Raw genomic sequence first — 9,049 nt, 5'->3', positions numbered from 1 at the left:
CCTGCGACTCCCTGCGTGACCTGCCGGGCCCTTTCCTGGGGGAAAGCGGAGCTCCCCTGGGGTGCGCGCGAGCCTTCGGGGAGGGGGCCCTGGGATTAGGATTTTGCATCGCAAGCAGCAGCCAAAAGGCCCCCGCCAGCAGCAGGACCGCCGGCGACCACCATGCTGAAACACAGCGTGAAAGTCACAGCTAGACGGTTAGACCTCAAAGCGCTTATTAGAGGCATCCCTCTCCCACAGGTGTGAGCTCCTGGAGTAGATATACAGAGACTCACATATATATATATATATATGGAGAAGTACAAGATAAAGGAAGGGACGCTGGCTGTAACAAATATGGGAAATCCAGCAGCATCACCAGGGGAATGAGCCTCCCCTTTCCTCTTCTGCAGCTGCCTCTTGGCTACTGCCTCGGGGTAAGACCCGCAATTGCAGCTCGTCTCGTAGAAACGAAGTACGAGGCAGTGAAGGATCGCTCTCCCAGCACCGTGCGCATCACGCTCTGGCACCCGCGAACCTGGCCCTCACCAAACGCCTGCCGAGTCCTGCACGTAGAGACACGGGCAGAAAATCTCGGAGGTCCACGGATTGTCAGACACTCGAAATAAAAGGCATCTGCTTCAGACCGCTTGCCCTTCCAACAGGAGAACTTAACCTTTACTTTTTGGTTTTATTTCCTCTCCTTCGCTGTTACACACCTGCTTGTTAAATTATGAATTTAAAGGCTAAGTATTTTTCCAGCCGCTCTGGGGGGAAGCTGCGCTCTCTTGCGAGCTCAGAGCTCCCCTCCACCACAGGCACTGCAGGCTAAAATGCAAAACTTGGCCTTTCTTTGTGCCCTTCGCGTGCCTCTGCGCGCCAGGAAAGCCTGCCAGCTACGCTCGGGTTCTGTGCACGAGATGGAAAGGAGAAGATAATCAGGCAAATTAGAAGGGGGAGATTCTCCAAAGAACAAAGCACCCACTTCTGCCTTCCACGCAGCTGAAGAAGAGCGGCTTTGCCAGCGTGCTTAGAGCCAAGTGGATGATACGCATTTTCCCAACAACTGCCAAAAGTTACTGTAAAAATCACTCCATTGTTCAGCCACCCAAAAAAAAAAAAAAACCCAAACCCCACAAAGCGGCAGAACGGCTTAAAGCACTGCAATACTTGGGAGATACCAGCTGCATTTCACTGCTGCTCCTTTCTGGAGCGCAGGTCCAAAGCTCGGTTCCCACCAGCGGTAGGTCAGGCCCGTTGGGCACGTCGGCGGCACGGGAAGATGATTGCAATGCGCTAAACGAAGCGAGTCCCCAGCGTCGCCGGGAGACAATGCAGCTTACCCTCTCAGAGGTAGTTAAACTTGGTCTTCCCCACATCTCTCGCTGCTGAAACTGTCCTCGTTCTAGCTCATTAACCTGAGTGCATATTGCTTCTTTAAGCGATAACGCTAATTAGGAAGCGGCAGAAGGTAACAGCTGTTTTCCCCCCCCCACACCTACGCAACACAGCGCACGCGCGCAGTCGAACCGCAGCTTTAATTTAGGTGGCGCTTTTCGTATAAACTACATCTCGGGGACTGATCTCAGCAGCTCAGGTTTGCGGGTCGGCAAAATTACCCATCTGACGGGCAAAGGCTGCTCCAGCTCCACGTGCGCCAAAGCGAGCCTCACCTAAAAGCTGGTCCCAGCCAAATTCGGCGCAGCTCACGTGAAAGGGGTCAAACCAGCATTCTCTGACGGTGACGGCCAAGCAGAAGTCAAGCGATTTGGTAATACTTGATAGGAAATAAGCTCCGGACCAGGGCATTTCTGAAGCAATGCCATGTTCTCACAACAAAACATCGCCTGTGCTATACCACTCTGATGTATTTAAGTGCCTAGATCTCTATTATCTTGTTATTTTAATCTGTGTTCCCCTAAATCATCTGTTTCTTTGCCCTTTCCCTCCCAGCCCACCAAAACTTCTTCCAGAGTGACAGACGGCAACAGCCTCCTCTCGAAATCCCTCTGTGCACCAGGACCAGCATTTTCCCAGGACCACTAGTTATTTCCTTATCTCTCTTTAATTTCTAGGAAAACCTGAAGGGTGTGATTAGACACCAGCGTCTCTGGGAAATCATAGTTTTTCCTACCTGCTTTAATTTTCCTCTTCTCACGGATGTAGGTACCACCTCTTCCTCCTCTTGCAACCGTGACCTTCTGCCCGCTAGTCTTTAACTTCCAAGGCTTCTTGCTTAATCGTCCATCAGAAAATGCGGCTTTTCCTCCAAAACCACCCAGCACTGCCCAGAACTTTGCTGTTTCAATCCTTGGAGCTCGACTCCCCACCACCCTGCGAGCACGGCACGAGGAATTAGATCAGTGTAGTATTATTTTTATGAAGTACTGGGTTCTGCTGAGGGAAGAAAGGAAGTTTAAAAAAAAACAAAAACAAAAAACCACCAAAAAAAACCACAACAAAAAAAGCCCCAACAGTCCTTGCCCCGTGCCTGAGCTATCAGGTGGGGGGAATGTTAAATAGAGTTGGATGTTTAAAATGAAATGGAGGTGAACAGCTTCACCTGGGGCCCCCAACGAGCACCAGGTGTTTAATCAATAAGGTCAGCAAACGTCCCGACCTCGTTCAAGCCAAGCCCTGCGCCACCCTGCGAGCAGCCTCCAGCCTTTTAATTGAGATTATTCAAGCTCTAACGTCGGTCAACACAGAGCGGGCCGCCCCTTCTTGCGGCGACCTGCAGACCTCGCTCTTTAACAGGTGATGAGGTTTTCGGGGCTGTTGGGGGGTGAGGGAAGTTGCCAGAGTGACTGGACGTCATTCTAATGCCTCGGATCAGGAATAAGGCCTGCCTGTGAGGGATGAGCCTACGGGCTCTGGTGAAAAAGCCTCTGCTGCATCCGCCAGTTTAAACCTGATTTTGTAGTTGCAGTTCTGCACAAACGTCCTCTCCGAACCGACCGAAAATCCGCCTCCGCAGTGCCTGGGCTCCCGAACGTGCTCCGCAGAGATGCTAAGGAAGGAAAAAGTTTCCCCAAGTACTGTGTTATTTTACTGACACTTTCTACTTTCTTTTTATCTCTTTCCTCTAACTTCTACAATTTCCTCCATGGTCCTTTACGTGTCTTTTGCAGCATCCCGTCAGCAAACCCCAGCACCTTAACCTGCTGCTCACTGGATGAGAGGACATTCCCCTGGAGGGAGAGCTGCCTTCTCCACCTCCCGCCGTACCAGAAACTCTCTCCAAAGACACAAGCTAATGAGTTTTCACACAACCACTAGAGAAACCGACCCCAAAAAATGGGCTGAACTTTACACCAACGGCCACCCAGAGCAGGGGAGCCATCAGACCAGGGCCGTCCCTTCACCCACACGACGTGCTCTGGGCATCACATCAGTTCTTCAAACAATTTTGGCGTCACTGCTGTTACCCCGGTCCTGCTCTCTTCCCCAAAACCCTTTTTTCCCCCCTCGGCTTTGGCCTCTGATACGCTGCCAAGCGACACAGTGCTGCCGTCATCTCCAAAGACCTTTTTGAAGCTTAAAAAGCGGTAGCTTTGAAATACTTTCTCCTTGATGTGGTCGCCCGTTTTGGGCTACCAAACGGCCTGGCGCTGACACAAAAGCTTTCTATCGCCTCCCGCACCTTCCTCCCCCCATAAAGGAGCGCAGGGGCCGGCTCAGGGAGATGGGCTGGATACATATTAAATCAAATCCAAAGCGCACGTACCTTGGTACAGCGTCTTCCCATTACCTTCTGAAATCACCGCGCGTTTCAAAGCTCCCAGTTGGCACCGTGCTCGGAAACAATTCTCATCATCCTCACGGCAGGGATGCCGGTGTGTTTCGCATCCCGAGGAGCGCTCGCCACAAAGACTTTATTATTTACTGCTACGGTCGAAGGTAATAAATATCTGATTTGGCACAGTTAAATAAAATTGTTTTATCCAACAGCTGACCAAACTGTCCTTCCCTTGACTCGCTCACCCCAGCGAGGCTCTGACCTCCCGTTTCTCCGTCTGTAAGGAGGAGGTAATACAGCTTCATTTCGAGATTATCTGATGGAGGCACCAGCGATGTAACGCATCGTACCAGGCATTTCCTCTGCTGTTATCGTGGGCCACATTAACCAGACGTATTCCTAGATGACCTCAACGCTCGCACTGCATTTGCTGTCAGGTAAGGGCTCTGGTAACCGAATGACCATAGGAATATTTGATACCACTGGTATCTTGACCCAGGTATTTATTAATAAAGTCCAAGCTGTTGGGGAAAATTTATTATCTGGGTGATAAGCTTAGACTTAGCTGGGAATTTTGTCTCTGAATGTGCTATCAAACCTCAAGCCTATTCCACCGCTCAGTTAACGACGACGCCCAACACAAACTCACAGCCAACACAACTCACCAAATGCCGTCAGCATGTGTACAGAAGACAAAAAAACCCCACAAACACAACCAAACCTGAATAAACTATCCTCCTACAGGATCTGGAAAAGGACAAGCAAAGAGGTAATTAAAAAAAAAAATCTAGAAAATCAATTAAAATGATAAAGAAAACAGGGACAGCCCACCAGAAAGCCACAGGCAGCTTTAGAAATGTGGATCATTATTTCATTTGTTTAGAGAGTTCGTGTTGCAACTGTGCTGTGCAATTATTTTACCCCAAACCATGACAAATAAAAACCCTGTTATGGAAAAAAAAAAAAAAAAAATCTAAGTATTGACTTGCAAAAAACTAACAGGAGTCTAACAAAACAAAACAAAGAAAACCCACATGTACAGGAAAGGTCTTAATTATTGGAGATGAAACTTCTTAACATTTCAAGTTGATTAAAACAGCAGGGATTGCGAAGTCAGTCTCCATCGTACGAATGATTTTCTCATTCGCATCTTGCCCAGGTTTGGCAGTTCCCCAGGCAGGTGCGGGGCTGCGAGGTGTTCATTGACTTCAGCTGAGCTGGAGCTCAACACCCACCCCCCAGGAGCCACCACCCCAGGGCTTCGGGCAGCGGCCGGGTCCTGAGGCTGCAGGCATTTGAGCGAAAGGTAATTTTATATTTTTATTTTTACTCAAGAAAACCACATTTTAACTCCTTTGGCTCCCCATGGCACTGTTTATTCATGTGCTCTCGGGTCACCGCTGCCTGCTTAGACCAGAAACGCTTTGGGGCTGGGACCATTAACTGCACAGCGTCAAAGAAAAGGGAGGCTCAGCCTTTGCTGGTCCTACACTAAGAAACCTTATTAACAGCCAATTAAAGGGTGATATTGTCACTGCGCAGGGGATTCTCTGCATGTTAATGGAAGTTGCAAATCTTATTAGACAACCGGGGAGGAACCAGCAGGAAAACCATCATATTTCCCCAAACAAGCATCTTCCAAGGTTGCACAATCTCTTTATAATAAACGCTCTGAAGTTGAACCGTGATTCTGTGACTGCACCGTCTTGTGGGCTCGTGTGCCAGGTGGCAAAACGGGGAGAAGTTATTCTCCCTCCTCCTGAATTAGGGTACAAGAGCACAAAACGCATGCTGTTTTTTTTATATGTCCTCCTTGCATGGCCTAAATCAAATTCCACCTGTTAAATTTTTACAATTTTAAGCGGTATTAGGATCGGTTCGTAACATTTGGGCTAAAATTGATTTTCAGCATAAAACTGAGACACTAAATTACATGCACTGACAAAATGAGGTGCACCTTTCTCCTACCAGACCACTAAATGACGCGTCGACCTCGTCCTTCTCCCCAGGAAGACGTGAAATGGGACAAAGCTCTGGCAGCACAAGGTCCATCAGGTGCTGGGGACTGAGCCCCAGGTGAGGTGGGAAAAGCCGGACAGCCCCGGACCGTTTCAAGCCTTCACCCTTTGCTGCCTGGAGCATCCCAGAAACGACAGCAGATAACATTTGCTAATGTAGCCGCTGGAAGAAAACAAACCCATAAATTTTCCTTGCACAACACTAATATCATCTTAGTCGCTCCTTGCTAGAAAACAGCACCTCTTTGACAGCGCCCTGCTTCTCCTTCGCTAATTTGACACGGGGGAGAGAAGGGTCGAGAAATTGACGGCTCTTCCACCTGCCTTCGGGAGAAAAGGAGTGAAGTTTCACAAATCAGGACCTATTTCATTCTGAAAAGGCGAAATATGCAGCATACCCCTTCCTCCCTCCTCATTAAGTGGACATAGCCAGCTAAAACAGAGTCCGCTGAAACAGCGGCCACCAAGCCAAGAGAGAGCACATCTTTAGATTTTAGTTAATAGCTACGATATATTAATTATAGTAATTTATGGCTTTGCATGGGTGGTTATTTTAATGCTGATGTAGATATGATTGCTTTACAATACTAACCAGGAAATAATGACCATAACCAGCATTTATATGAAATGTGAAGCATATGATTTTGCAAAAAGGAAACGGGAATACTCGCCAGGCAGGTTAATGTGTCACCCCCCGCAGGACACGAGCCACACCACGCTCCCCTTCCCTCTCCTTCATTGTTTTCAGGCATCATTGGAAAGGGATGACACCGGCGTTCCTTCCCCAGCACACGCGAGGAAACCATTCGCACAATGTCCATTCTAATCCATTCTGCCTCAAACGTGACCCGCCACGCGCTACCGGAGTCACACGACAAACTCCCTGAACGGAGATTCCGGATCAGTCCTATCCAATCCTCTCTAGTGCCCCATGGGAAAAGGAGCCCAAAGATTTGAGCCGAGTTACTACTAAATACGTATTCAAATCACAAAAGTGGTTTTTGCAGCCGGCATCCTCCACACGGGCTCAGTAGAGAAGGACGGACACAAACTGTGAGGCCGTTACCCAGAATGGCCACCCTCAGCAGTCGTGGCACGTTATTTTGTGGATAATACGTAATCACCGTGTTTCCTCTCACAAACGCGTTATTACGTGACATTGCCGTCTCCTATTGCTGAAAACCGGCACTCAGCCATTCTTATTTTCATATTTTTTTTTCTTTCTGCTTTAATCCTTTCATCTATTTTCGATTTACCTGTGGTTGTTGTCTGCTGTTAAGCGCCAGGGACTCTTGCCAACTGTTCTCTTAAACCTTTAGGAAATCCAAAATAATTGTATTTTTAGATCGGGATTTTTTTTTTTCTGTTGCTTATTCCCCAACACTGGAAAGCTGATGTGCTCCAAATGTAATCAAAACAGAAGGATTTTATTTCCCCTCCCCCCAAGCACTGCGAGATGAATAGTAAGGTTATATATGCTCCCACGTAAGAGCATATTAATACGTTTAGGACACCTATTTTATTCTAAAAGCATCATATTCCAATAGAAATAACATTCATTCCTCGTGGCAAAACCCAGCCTGTCAGAGGATCCCTGCTGAGGGACTTTGTTTTTGATGAAAACAATAAACAAGTAATACCAAAATGAAACTCATGAATAGTTAACTAGAATAGACACCACCGACTTGCAACCTCAATAAACCCAGATAAACTGTTTCCCGTTTACATAAGTATTCCCAAATCAATTCTCCTCTATTTTAATGAGGTAATTCTGATACATACTAGAAAGAAAGCACAGTTACAAAAACAAGCTGCAGCAAACCTATCTTGAGCAAATTAAACAGCACATTAAATAGTCAAGCAAACGTTATCCCAGTTGTTTCTGTTTACCGAGGGCGTTATCATTAATGGCGTACAGATCCTCATTTAAAAAAGGCAGATTTCTTGTGCTCTTTCCGAAACCCCCCCAAACCATTTTTATTTCCAATGCGTATCATATCAGCTAAGAAATGGCTTCTGTCAACACGTTCTAACACACAAGCTCTTAAGATCAGGCAAAAATAGTTGTTTCGTTAAAACACTTGGAACAGAATGTAACTCTAAAGTTTTAATTAAAATAAACATTGGAGCAACCTGTTCTTCATACTGCTCGAATACACCTTCAGATAAAAAGCAACGAATTAGTTCCAAACAAGTTTTGCATGCTCCATTACCCAGGTTGAATGTTTATATTAAACCCTGCGCGTATCACAGTAATGTGCCTAGGAAAAACCCAGACTCATTTACCTGCACATTACAGCATCAGGCACTCTGTTGTTTTTTTGGCATTTCTCTGAAAAACATTAAAGCTGTTCTTCCGTGATGAAAGTACTGAACTCCGACGTTTCAGTGAGAAAACCGAAACCCCGCATTTCGCACAATTTATGCCCCAAGCACAGGTGTATGTACTAGTTCCACCAGTTTCACAACCGTCGGGGCTCAGCAGTGCTATTAGAGGGACAAGGACACTGGCCTGTGAGGCCGGATGGGCAGCAACAACCTGTAGCACCTTCTTTTTTTCAGGGAATCCAGTCAGAAGGTAAAAGACAAGAACCAGATTCAGGTCTTTACCTACATCGCACAGGGAAGGGCGGTCACAGCAGGGACAGTCCCCAAGTCTCGCGTGTGACCCAGGACTGGAATAACGTTTATGTCCCGCTGTCACCACCGCTTTTTTCCTTTGTCCCGTCATGAAAATAAGCAAGCTCGCACTGTGACAGTGGTTTTATGGACTGCAAACCCCTAAGCAAAGCTGTATCCTGCTTTTTATTTTATGGCAAATGAGCTGTTCACACTAAACTGCTACAGTGAAAACATTATTAATCACAAACTACCACTTCTGACTGTTTTTGTTATCTGTCCTGAGTGGCTGTTTCCTAGCCACATCCCTCTAGAAATCTTCCAACTGGATCAAAGTCTGACTTTCAGAAGCAACACCAAAACATCTTCTACTTGGGTACGTACAGTTAACATTACTTCAGTTCTTCTCAGAGAATAAGCATATGCTCACAAGGAATTAGTTCAGTAATGATGGTGACCTTTTTCAAAAAGCACATGCTATGGAAGGCTGTACAAAAATCTTTCACTTGCTGACACCAAGTGGGCAAAAGGATCAGCAACATCTGCACAAAGTTTGCCTCCGCGGACACGCTCAATCACTCTAGGTTTGATGAGAATCTTACTTTCTACACCTCCTATAAAGAGCATTGAAGCATTATAGCCTCCTAGTTACACTGGCGTAACGAATATAATAAGGAATTTCAGCCTCAGATGC

Source organism: Rissa tridactyla, chromosome 7, assembly GCF_028500815.1.
Source record: "Rissa tridactyla isolate bRisTri1 chromosome 7, bRisTri1.patW.cur.20221130, whole genome shotgun sequence".
In the NCBI taxonomy this organism is placed as follows: domain Eukaryota; kingdom Metazoa; phylum Chordata; class Aves; order Charadriiformes; family Laridae; genus Rissa; species Rissa tridactyla.
This window is presented reverse-complemented; position numbering follows the sequence as displayed.